Consider the following 13,040-nt stretch of genomic DNA (forward strand, 5'->3'; position numbering starts at 1 on the left):
TAATTTTAGATTCACATGCAGTTGGGAGAAATAATATGGAGAGGTCCCTTTACCCAGTTCAGTCTCCCCAGTGATAACATCTTACGAAACCATAGTCCAATAAAACATTGAGTACACTGACATTGTTATGTAATCAAAAATTAAAAACAATGTGATTATATTTATATAACATTCCTGAAATGAAAAAATTATAGAAATGAAGAACAGATTAATGATATTAGGGGCTAGGGACAGGAGGATGGCCAGGTGAGTGTTGCTATAAAAGGGCTAAAGCAGGCATTCTCATGGTGATGGAATAAAACAGGTATTTTTGAAAGATCAATAAGTTCCTCCAAAGAAATGTCAGTAGATCTCCATTCTTAAAGCCCACTGTCTTCATGAAGTTTCTCTAAGGCAGAAGTCTTTTTGTACACAAAATTGGGTTGCTCAGATTTGCCTAGATGTTTCTAAGTCTTCTAGTTATTTAAAAAAAATTATCTATATTGGGTTAAATGAATATGACTTTAAGGTTTCAGCCTGGTATAGTAGTAAAAATAATATAGATGAAAAATAACACTTTACACTTAAAAAAGTAAATCAAAGCTGTCTGTCCTTCAGAGGAGATAGCAAACTCCCACTGAGAGCTTCTACATGGAAGTTAATACTGATTATTTATTTTTCCCCCAATACACTCAATTATGTATTTATTTATAAACTTTATAATGTTACTATGGCAGATTAAGGATGATCTAAGTGCCTATGAATACACCTCATGAGTATACTGAGAATTATGGAAATTTCTTTTAATTTTTTTTTTCCCCAAAAGTTAGGCTTTAGCCAAAATTCTGTTCTTGGCTTTGAGGGATCCAGTTCTTCTATGGGCACTTCATAGAGTGGATGATAGCAAAAATCACAAGGAAACAATGACCATAACTGGAGAGTCATAAAAAAGTATGTAGTAATTTTGCCTGTAGATGCAATATATTAAATGAAACGCCAAGATGTGTAAGTATACTATGTGTGTAATTAGGTGGATAAAACCTTACCAGATTTTATCCTGGAAGAACTGCCATAATAAACTGACTACATTGGAGACTGATGTCACAAACAGCATGCTAAAACACAGAAAGCTCTTCCCCAAACTTACAAGCACTGAGAGAGGCTCCCTATTTTCTAACGTTATAATACAAGAAAAATAATTCTTTAGTTTCTGAAAATGTGGTGTAGAGTGAAGCAAAGGAGAAAGGAAGAGAAAGGAAAAAACAAAGTCTGCTAAATGGTATGAGATGGGAAATTAGATATCCCCACACCTCAACCTCACAATTCCTCAGAGTGACATTCCTGTAAAATAAACTTAGCAAAAATGATAAGATATCCCTGTATAATTAAATTATAAATTTCTGTGACTTTCTTCTTTCTTGGAGTCTCTGGACCTCTTACTTGCTCCCTGCTATATTGTGACATGTTTTATAGAGAGACTTACATGGTAAGGAACTACTAAGGAAGCCCTTAGACAACATCTGAGAAACTGAGGTCTCATTACAAAAGACTGTAAGGAATGAATCCTGACAACAAAAAAGATGGGTGATCTTGTGTGGTAATTTGTTACCCCAGATAACTAATTATGTGTGTATGTATACTCGTAATTGTAATTTGCAGTTATAAATAGTTATATATATAAATAGTTATATATGTAATTATACATAGATATATAATGACATAAATATATTTCGTTAGATATTATATAATTACTTACATGTATAACTACATAAATATATACTTATGTTTGTAGTAATAGTTGATAACTCAAAGCTCCTAAGGTTTTGACTTTGGAAAATGCAGTTCTTATAATTGAACAAAATGAAATAAATATTTATTTTAAAAGAATATATTCTCAACAATTATGTATACTTCTCAAAGATTCTTCTCAAGAAATTTTATTAATGTTTTGAAATTAATATGCAATAAATGGGCTAAACATGTGAATTACCTATTTAGTAACTCATACTGACACAGCATATACAATAAGAAACATTTTTGTAATATTTTCTCCAAAAAAACTATATTCATTAGGAGGTAGAATTTACATACGTGCAAGCAATCTTAAGAAACTAAATGCAGTTAGGGTCACCTGGGTGGCTCAACTGGTTAAGCCTCTAACTCTTGATATCGCCTCAGGTCATGATCACATGGGTTCCTGAGATCTAGCCTTGGATTGGGCTCTAGGCTGACAGCACAGATTCTGGGATTCTCTCCCTCCCGCTCTCTGGCCTCTCTCTCTCCTTTTCTCTCTCAAAATACATAAACATTTAAAAAAAACCCTAAATGCATTTATTGCGTTTTTGCTTTAAATTAGCTGGTATTAAAAATGAATACGAATGATTAAACTAATGGTCCTTTTAATTTTATGACTGAATTAAGTAATATCTAAAATGTACTTATGATTTAAATTTAAGACATTTAGAATGAAAGCACACCAATTAAATCTGGTATCACCAATGCCACTGATGTCATATTACAATTGACTCTTTCCATAAAAATGCATTATCATCATAATGCATATTTAAAATAATTTTATTTAACAAGCACTATGCTGCTAATGAAATGAAACCTGACAATTGTCAAAATATGTTTAAAAACAAAGAGAAACTGCAGTCATTAGTAACTGGAGAAATGCAAATTAAAACCACAATGAGGTACCATTACATACCCATTAGAATGCATAAAATTAAGACAACTGATCATAACCAAATGTTAGTGAAGATGTTGGGCAAATTGAACTCTTATACTCTGCTAGTTCAAATGCTTTGGAAAAGGTGCTGTTGTTGTTGTTGCTGTTGTTTTCAATCCCAAACCAGCAGTTCCTGGCTTCTTCTATTAAAATCTAATTTACTTGGATCTAATGTTTACTTTTCATTTACTTTTTTCTTTTTTAAGAGAGAGAGAGAGAGAGAGAGAGAGAGAGGGTGAGTGAGTGGGAAGGACAGAGGGAAAGAGAGAATCTTAAACAGGCTCCTGGGATTATGACCTGAGCCAAAATCAAAAGTCATATGATATTTGTCTTTCTCTAATTTCACTTAGCATAATACCCTCCAGTTACATCCATATAGTTGCAAATGGCAAGATTTCATTCTTTTTGATTGTCGAGTCCTTTAACTTGCTTTTATTCTTTGGTCATGTTTCAATTTATTGTTTTGTTTTGTTTTTCCTGTTCTTTGTATAATGATGTCTAATTTAATCCCACTACATTTAGAATCATCCTTTGTATATTTTCAATCATTTAAAATTTACTGAAATATTTTATAGCCCAGCATTTGTGACTATTCCATGTGAAACTAGTGTCATTCATATCTTCTATTTGGTAACTTTTAATTATTTCTCTACTTACTCTGACAGAGTAGTATTGAAATCTAAAAACATAATTATGGATTTGTCTTTCTCAGTTTAATTGTCAGGCTTTGCTTAATATTTTCTTTGAAGCTCTGTTAATATATTACCAGAAGTACAGTCACTTAATAGTGGTAAAAGGGTTAATTCATTAAGTACATACATGATAAATTTTGCCATGTTTCCAACCTGTTTATATTTAAATTGAGTTTAAGACAACAAATCATTGAATATTCCTTTTTTATCCATGTTAAAAAGCAATTGGTATCATTTAATCAGTGAATTCAGACAAGTACTAGCTAATAGAACAGTGATGTTGGAAGTGTTCTACAATACTGAGTACTTGAAATACGGCTAATATGACGAAGACACTGAACTTTTATTTTTTAATTATTTTAGATTTAAACAGTCACGTGTGTGTACTGTACTAAAAATTTCAGATATTGACCATTTACTTTTAGTATAAATATTGGAATGTTCAGATTTAATTGTGTCATCCTGCTATTTGTTTTCCACTTGTGCAATAATTGTACTTTTTTTTTTCTATTTTCCTAGTGTATTTTGGATTATTTGAACATATAGGTGGTATTAAGTTTTATGTTCACCATTGGTGTTTTAGCCCTAACATTTTGTTTCATTTCTGGTTTAGAAAGTGAATCTTTAAATTACCACAGGTGCTTTTCATATATTATACCACTTCATATCTAATATAAAAGTTTACACTAGTATATTTCAATTTTTTCTTTCAACTTTTGTGCAGTTGTTTGCATAACTTTTCTACATGTTATAAACCTCACAATATATATTCTGATAATATTTCTTCTAAACAGTAGCTATCTTGTTATTTTTTTAATGAGAAAACATTTATTTTATATTTATCCACATATTTACGTGGAAGTAAATAGTCCCAAGTAAAAGTATGCAGTCCAGGAGAATCAATAAAACCAAAAGCACATGAATTTGTGAATGAATAAAACAATATTGACTGTACATAACAAAATTAGAAATCTTTCATACTGTAAAATGTATATCTAGCTAAACTGAATGACAATAGGAACACAGGCAAAAAGGAATAAAATAAAGTTAAGTTTCTAAGGCTCTAGCAGTTTTGGCTAGTGATAAAATAATTTGATTTAGATTGTAACAAGTAACCTCTCAAAAAGTAGGCAAAAATGTATATCTAATAAGTTAACAGTAAGAAATACTCAACTTTTTAAAAATTAAATAAAAAGTGCAGCAAACAAGGAGCAAAAGGGATATACAACATACATATGCTAAGTAGAAAAATATAGAAGACATAAACCAAACTATAACATTAATTACTTTCAATGTAATTTGATCAAATAATGTAAATGAAGTAGTATTTTAGGCTACATAAATATATCCTGCTTATAAGATACACATTTAAATATATAGTCAATATAAGAAAACTGAAGTTTTGAAAGTAAAAGAATATTTTAAAAATCCATAAAAACACAAACCAAAAGAAAGCTGCAAGAGCTATACTCATCTCAGATAAATTTCCAAGCAAATATATCACTAACAGGGGTGCATGGGTGGCTCAGTCGGTTGAGCGTTTGACTTCAGATCAGGTCACGATCTCGCAGTTTGTGGGTTCAAGCCCTGCATCAGGCTTTGTTATGACAGCTCAGAGCCTGGACCCTGCTTAGGATTCTATTTCCCTCTGTCTCTGCCCCTCCCCCACTCACACTCTGTCTCTCTTGTATTCTCAAAAATAAAAATAAACATAAAAAATTAAAAAGATATATGATTAACAATAATTGAAAAAACTAAAGAGTTTAATTCATTAAGAATACATCACAATGCTAAATTTGTATGCTATAAATGACAAGCGTCACACATAGAGAAAAATGGCAAAACTAAAGGAAAACTAATAAATTTTAACTTATAATAAGAGATTATAACATGCTTTCCTTTTAGCTGATAGAAGCAGACAAAACATTTATAAAAATATGAATTAAGACAGTTTACAAAGGTGACCTAACAGTCATATACAGCACCAGGTCCAAACACAAATAGTATTTATATGTTTTCAAGCACACATAAAATACTTACTAAAATAGACTATATATTGGGTCACAAAGATATCCTCACAAATTTTAATTTCTTATGAAATTTCAAGCATGTTTTATATGAAAACATGCAACTGTGCTATAAATTAGTAATAAAAATATAACTTGAAAATTCTTAGCTTCCTTGATATTAAACAATAGGCTTATAATTCCAACGATTAAGTAACATCTGCTTCCTTTGACTATGTTTTCTCTGAATTATGAGTCATATTTCTCTTTTTCTCTGCACATAATTTTTATTGTACTTCAGACATTGGGATTCTGTAGACAAATGCATACATACCTATGTATCTATAAAGAAACAGATGCATGGATATATAGATTTTTACGGGAATACAAGTCTTGACTCTTGTCTGAAATTACACTGAAGAGTTACTTATTCATATGCTTCCTAGAATTGAGTTAAGTTGAGCCAGGCTTCATTTTTAGTTAGATTGAGTTCATCTATAATTAGTGCAATTTATAACATCCTTTGCTGCTTCTACCTTCTTGGTTATGTCAATATTTAAGCCCAGAGGCAGTTAAGCTGCAGTTTCAGATATACTTAGTTAACATTTTGATTTAACTTCAGTCGGTCCCCAGAATGCAAATGCAAACATCATCAAAATGTATGAGGTGATAGGATTTGTCCCTGCTCCTGAGACCCCTCCTTTTTTTATGCTATATTCTGGGGAAAAATTTGTATGGGGTGTGAGATCAAGGCAAGAGATTTTCTTTTACTTTTGGGACTCATCCCAATTCTAATTAATCCCACAAACCCATGTCATTTTCAAAGGCTTCGCTGACTTACTGCAGTATCTCCATTGTCTCTCTACCTATGGCTGGCTTCTGTTACCATTCACCTGTGTCCACACCAAGTATGCAAGGTGCCATGGTTCACTGGAACTTCCTTATGTGCACCACTCTTTGCTAGCCTATTATGAAGAGTTAACTTTTAAAAAATTGTTATTATTTATGTGGTTTTTGCTGATGTTGTCATAGAAGCAAAGTTGTTTTTTAATTTTTTATGTTTATTTATGAGACAGAGAGAGACAGAGCACGAATGGGGGAGGGGCAGAGAGAGAGGGACACACAGAATCCGAAGCAAGCTCCAGGCTCCGAGCTGTCAGCCCAGAGCCCAACATGGGGCTCGAACTCACAAACTGCGAGATCATGACCTGAGCCGAAGTTGGTCACTCAACCGACTGAGCCACCCAGGCGCCCCTAGAAGCAAAGGTTTTTTACGTACTTCTGTATACTAAATGGACATAACTAATAAATGATTAATTAATCAAAGAAGAAATAAAAACTTGTATTAAGAAATAAATTGAATGGAAAAGTCATTAATATATGGCCCATTAACATTTGTGTGATACTGCAGAAACAAAGCTTAGAGCAAAAATTGTAGTTTCACACACATGTGTTAGAAAAGAAACACTGAAACTCAATGATCTTAGTTTCCACCTAAAGAATATAGATAAAGAACAGCAGATCAAATGCAAGGAAAGTAGAATAAATAATAAAAATAAGAGTAGAAATCAATAAGACAGAAAACAAATGTACACTAAAGAACATTAAAAAGTCAAATTTTAGTTGTATGAAACTTTATTAACCTTAATAAACTCCTGCAAAGAGTATCAAGAAATCGAGAACACACACATTAACATTAGGAATGAAATTAGAATATCAATACAAATCCTACCTATATTAAGAAGATGGTTACGATACATTTGGTATACTTATGCCAGTAGGTTTAAATTTTGGCTGAAGTGCATAATTTAAAAAAAAACTACTTAACAAAGGTGACAAAAAGGAAATGGAAATTCTGAATAATATATTGCCTTTAAAGAGATGGATTAGTTTAAATTCAAGATAGTGAATAAGTGTTCCACATTTTGATGGGAGAAGTGACAGTCGTAGCCAATTTTGCAATCCACTACAGATCTTTAGTCTCCTGCAGCTTGTTAATTAAGCTAATGGCTTGTGGGAAAATAAGCTTATTTTGAAGAATTATTTACTTCCTGGCAGGTCATTCTTTTCTCCCAAACTTTTTAAGATATCTCTTTAATACTCTATTCAAAAAGAATTTTCCTATCATCTGAAAGTTCTCCACTTAATTTTCATAGAATAAACAACTATCTATTTGCACCAACTTATCAGTCCATATAATATTGAATTAAATCATATGATTGCTATATAACAATCATTTGGGTACCATTGTACCTATCTTTTTGTCAACATGAAATTCTCTCCCCTGATCAATGCAGACTTTTATAGGCTTACCAAAGATTGACCTACTAATAATGGAAAATAAATATCATAGGTATCCATTCAATTTGTTTTAGAAAGGGAATAGAGAATATGAGTAAATCCCCAAAATTGGCCTGAACAACTGGAAAAATAAGACTGTATTAATTGAGGTAGGGTATGATGACAGTAAAACAATGTTGGGGACAGAATAATGAGGGATTCTATTTAATACATGCTAAATTGAGATATTAGACATCAAATGAAAATGTCAAGTAAGCAGTTGGATATTTGACTTTTAATTCCAGGCAGGGATGTTTGGACTGCAAATAAAATCTGATGGTATCACCTTACTGATGTTGTTTACATCAATAAAATTTCATTAGATCACTAACAGAGAGAGTGTATTGAGAGTGTATTCAGGGAATATAAGTAGATTAAGAAAAGCCCATGGATCATCCAATATTAAATGGTCACAGATAAAATGAAAACAAGCAAAGGAAACAGAAGCAGCCAGCGAGGTAAAAGGAAAACGAGGGAAGTTGCTCTATAAAACAAATGAGGGGATGTTTCAAGGAAGAGGCAGTAATCAAGCGATTGGATTGTTTCACATGTGCGATGGTCTAGCAGGATATGCCCACTTTAACATGACACATATATTGATATAGAAGAAATCAATATATAAGCGGTGCTATAGAAGTATTTGTAGATTATACATCTTGATATCTCATATGTTTCGGTGTTACATATATTTTTATCCACAATATTTTTATTAAGGACTCCAAATCTTGTTTTATTCCTTCTAAAACACATCAGAAAATATTAACTAAAAAAAAGATCTATAATTTATTGACTAATTCTCGTTTCACAGAATATAAATATTCACAGAATATATATATATTACAGATCATAAATATATTTACACATAGTTCCATACACACACAAAGATACACATATTACACGAATGATACAATGTAGAGGAGAGCCAGAAAGGAAGGGAATATAGAAAAGAAGAAGAGAGAGAAAAATGAAACATAAGTAGTAGAGAAAGTGTGAGAACAAGCATAAGAACAAATAGAATACAAGAGAGAATGTATTTCTTTGAAAAATGAATTGAGAAAATTACAAAGCTGCATTCTGAGTTCTGAGCAAATGTTTTCATAAAACTGTAAGTGACAATTTACCTGACGTCTTTTTAGGCTAATGAGTATTTAATCTTCACTTTTACACTATATTAATTTGACAAATTTAATTTGTCAACCTGGTGAAAAAATCAACTTTATACTCAGTTACATTACAGATTTTAGCTAAATTGGATGTTAAATACAAGTTCTCAATTCCTTTCAAAGAAAGTATCAATGATGAATAAAGCAGAAAAATAGCTCTAGTCTCTTCTGGTCTTATTTTTTTGTTTGTTTTGTTTATATTCATTATTCCTCCTACTTTCTACTTCAATGAGTGTTCTGCATTTAAAGATTCAGATTATTTCTTGGTTTGTAGAAATTGACATCATAAGGATGTTCGAATTTATCTAACTGAAGTCTTCCCAGGGACTGCAATTTAAAACTAGTAGTTCAGTAGTTGTAGGGGATTACTGCTTAAATGCCTAAAGGGATCACAATGGAAAGGGTATCTCTTTGGTGTACTGGATAAAAACTCAGCTGGAGTGCCATGCTTGCTGTTAATTGTACCTGAAGAATGGTTTATGTATTCATCCTTCATTGTACTACTTCGTAAATTTAATTCAAATGTCTACACGGAAGAAAATAAGAAAATTCCACATCAGAGATGGATTCAGAATGAGCGGAACTTTCTCAGCAAAAAAAAAGTCCCCTAACATTAGATATTTGAATGCATTTCTAAGTTTGGCTCTTTTTTTCTTTTTTTTTTTTTGTTTTCCAAGAGCATAAGAAACTGGCCTAAAGAAGGGCTCTGCTGGGAGTGACTTTAGGGGCTGAGCATCCCTTTTCACTGGTCCATCTTTCAAAACCAAAGGCTGAAACCATGGTGACACAGTGGAATTGGGCAAAATTTTACCTTTCTTTGCTGCATCTCTTTGATTCATATTCATGTCTATTGAGGGTAGATATTATGTTAGCATACACAGAGTAAAATCTATAATACACTGCCCTGGGGTAATTTTATCCCATTTGACTTCCTGAAAAAGATGTAGTATGACAAGATTACTGATTTTTAGCAGTCTTTGCATCATCTGATTAAATATGTTTTGAAAAGCATATGATAAGTGACATGTAGATTAATAATATTCAAACTGGCCCAGAGAATATAAAAACCCTTACTATGCACAGGAAAGACCAAAAGTGGGGAGAAAAAAAAGACATGGGTTTTAACTTGGATCTGTTATAAGTGAACTGAAACAAATATAAACTTGGTTATATGATTTGGAAAATTAAAGGGTCACTTAGCTCTTCCAGCTCTGTCTTCAATAATGCATGTTTCAGTTACCTTTATTTTTCTCATTATAAAATAATGTGCATTTGCTGTAAAAAATTATAAACTACATATAAGTACAAAGACCTCAAAATGATTTAAAAATTTAATCTTTTTTTCTAAGCATGTTGATGTGCATTCTTTCTTTATAATTTTTCACTCAAAATGTGTTATACATATTGATATTTGTATGTTCATTTGTAATGACTGCAGAGTATTTGCACCAATTTAATAGATCTTTCATTGTTAAGCATTGAAATGTTTACACTTTTTTTTTAATGCTATTTTTTTTTTTTTTCAGAGAGAGAGATACAGACAGACAGAACATAAGCGGAGGAGGGGCAGAGAGACAGAGAGACACACACACACACAGAATCTGAAGTAGACTCCAGTCTCTGAGCTGTCAGCACAGAGCCTAATGTGAGGCTTCAACTGAAAAACCATGAGATTGGGGCGCCTGGGTGGCTCAGTCGGTTAAGCGTCCGACTTCAGCTCAGGTCACGATCTCACGGTCCGTGAGTTCGAGCCCCGCATCGGGCTCTGGGCTGATGGCTCAGAGCCTGGAGCCTGCTTCCGATTCTGTGTCTCCCTCTCTCTCTGACCCTCCCCCATTCATGCTCGGTCTCTCTCTGTCTCAAAAATAAATGTTAAAAATAAATAAATAAATAAAATTAAAAAAAAAAAAAAAGAAAAAGAAAAGAAAAACCATGAGATCATGACCTGAGCCAAAATTGGAACCTTAAATCAATTGAGCCACCCAGGCAGCCCGAAATAGTTTATACTTTTTAACCATTATAAAAAATTTCAACTAACATCATTATAGGGAAAACTTTTAAAAACCTTATTTAATTTAATTAATAAAAGTGGAATTCAAGTTAAGCTTATTATGCAATTTTTATTGAGTTTTTAAACACGTTTTTAGAGTTTCCCAATAAGAACTATATATAGTACTTACTTTGTACTTTCCAGGTCCGGAAGTCACAGTTGCTTTAATGAATGATTTCTTCCCTTCATTCTATAACATTAGGTATTAATGCAGTTTTCATGGTCTTACAGGAGAGGAAATGTTCACTTTCACATTTTATTTAAGGAATCTGTATATAATACATTTTTATTAGGCTAGGCTACTGTAAAAAGATCTAAAGTTCTTGTCATGTCTTTAGTGCCAAATTATCAATAAACTCCAAAATCATCTGGAAAACTTTTAGTCCTCATGGAAGCGTGTTTACCTGTAAAACTGGAAATTTGCAAAAGATAAAATTTCTGGAGATAAATATCTCCGTTGCTGGGCTAATGGTAGTGTTTCAGAAGATAAAAAGAAAGATAACAAGATACTTTAACTGAGAAGGGATTTCATCTACACAGAGATTCTCTTTAACCATCCTGCTATTCTAGTATGGCATCATTTTAATTTCTCATGAATATGTCAAAAAGTCACACCAGCTTCTGTCTTTTCTATATTACTTCAAACACTGTGATATTAATGTCCTAGAAATGATTTAAAAATACCTTCCCAAATTATTTTCCATAAGGCTCTAAAATTTTATATTTTCATCAGCAGAATATAGTAGTGGCCATCCTCCAAAACTTTTGTCAACATTGTCACGATATTGTCACATTTTCAAAAACCTATCAAGTTAAGAGCTCCCTGAGATATTTACACTTTTAAGAATCTAACCACCCACAAATACTGCATTATGTAAATAAATGCAGACTTCTTAAACATGGTAGAAATATTTCTATAGAGTTTAATCTGCAGCCAAATCGTTTTCTTTGTCTCATTAAGATTTTATTACTAATATACATCAAGTAGGGCCAATAAACCCAGATGCTATCTGTGTGTTGAATTTCATTCCTGTGTATTACTGTGCAGAAAACTTCCCATTAAGGTATGAAATAGACAGAGACCAAAGTGCCAAACTGTGAACATACTAACAGCATGCAGTAAATGTTAGTAACACAATATATGTTAGGGTAAATAGAATACACATACTCCAGCTTATTATCATTGCAGCTACTAAGTTGCTTATAAGTAACTCTAAGTAGGAATTAATACAGCCTAAGGGAAAACTTTTAGAGTAATAATTGAAAAAGTGAGAAAAGTATGCTGCTTTATTTGACAAAATAGATATTAATAATTTCTTAAAATCTGTAACTATAGCAATATGTTGCAAACATATGAAAGGACATACCCATGAATATACATAAAACTATGCTACACATTAGTAAGAATTCAACCCCCCATAAAAAGAATAAAGAAAAATTTGAGGAATTTCACAAATAAAAAATATATGTGAGCAAAAGAAGTATAAAGAAAAGTGTTATCTATATAAAAATTTCAAGAAATAAAATAACAGAATAGCACTTTTTTCCTAAAAATGTCCTCCAAAGTGTATAGAAAAATGGATCCAGACCATTGCTGTGGAAATTTAAATTGCTACCACAATTCTTGTATCAAAACTATTGATCATAAAATTTGGTCAAAGATGTTATGTTCAGGAACATAGACTAATGATTACAAAGTAGCCGCTAAAAGATTTGTGTTTACTGTAGTATCACCTCTACAATCAAAAATGAACAATATAAACCAAAATAGTTGACATTACTGAATACATATGTGTCCATTCACTGAATGAAATTAAATATAAACATTGAAATGTTAATACATAATTTCATTAAAATATTAATATGGAATTATTAATGAACAATGTCTCTGGTGAAGTGAAAAGTGGATAACAAACCAATATGTGATACATTTCAAACATAAAATAGGCAAACTCGTAGTCTTATAGAAGCAGGACTAGAAGAACATATCCCAAAATGTTAGGTATAAACATCACTACATGTTATAATTAAAGGAGTTTTTATTTGTCCATTTCTACACTGTCAAAACATCCAATAATA

Source organism: Neofelis nebulosa, chromosome 3, assembly GCF_028018385.1.
Source record: "Neofelis nebulosa isolate mNeoNeb1 chromosome 3, mNeoNeb1.pri, whole genome shotgun sequence".
Taxonomy (NCBI): domain Eukaryota; kingdom Metazoa; phylum Chordata; class Mammalia; order Carnivora; family Felidae; genus Neofelis; species Neofelis nebulosa.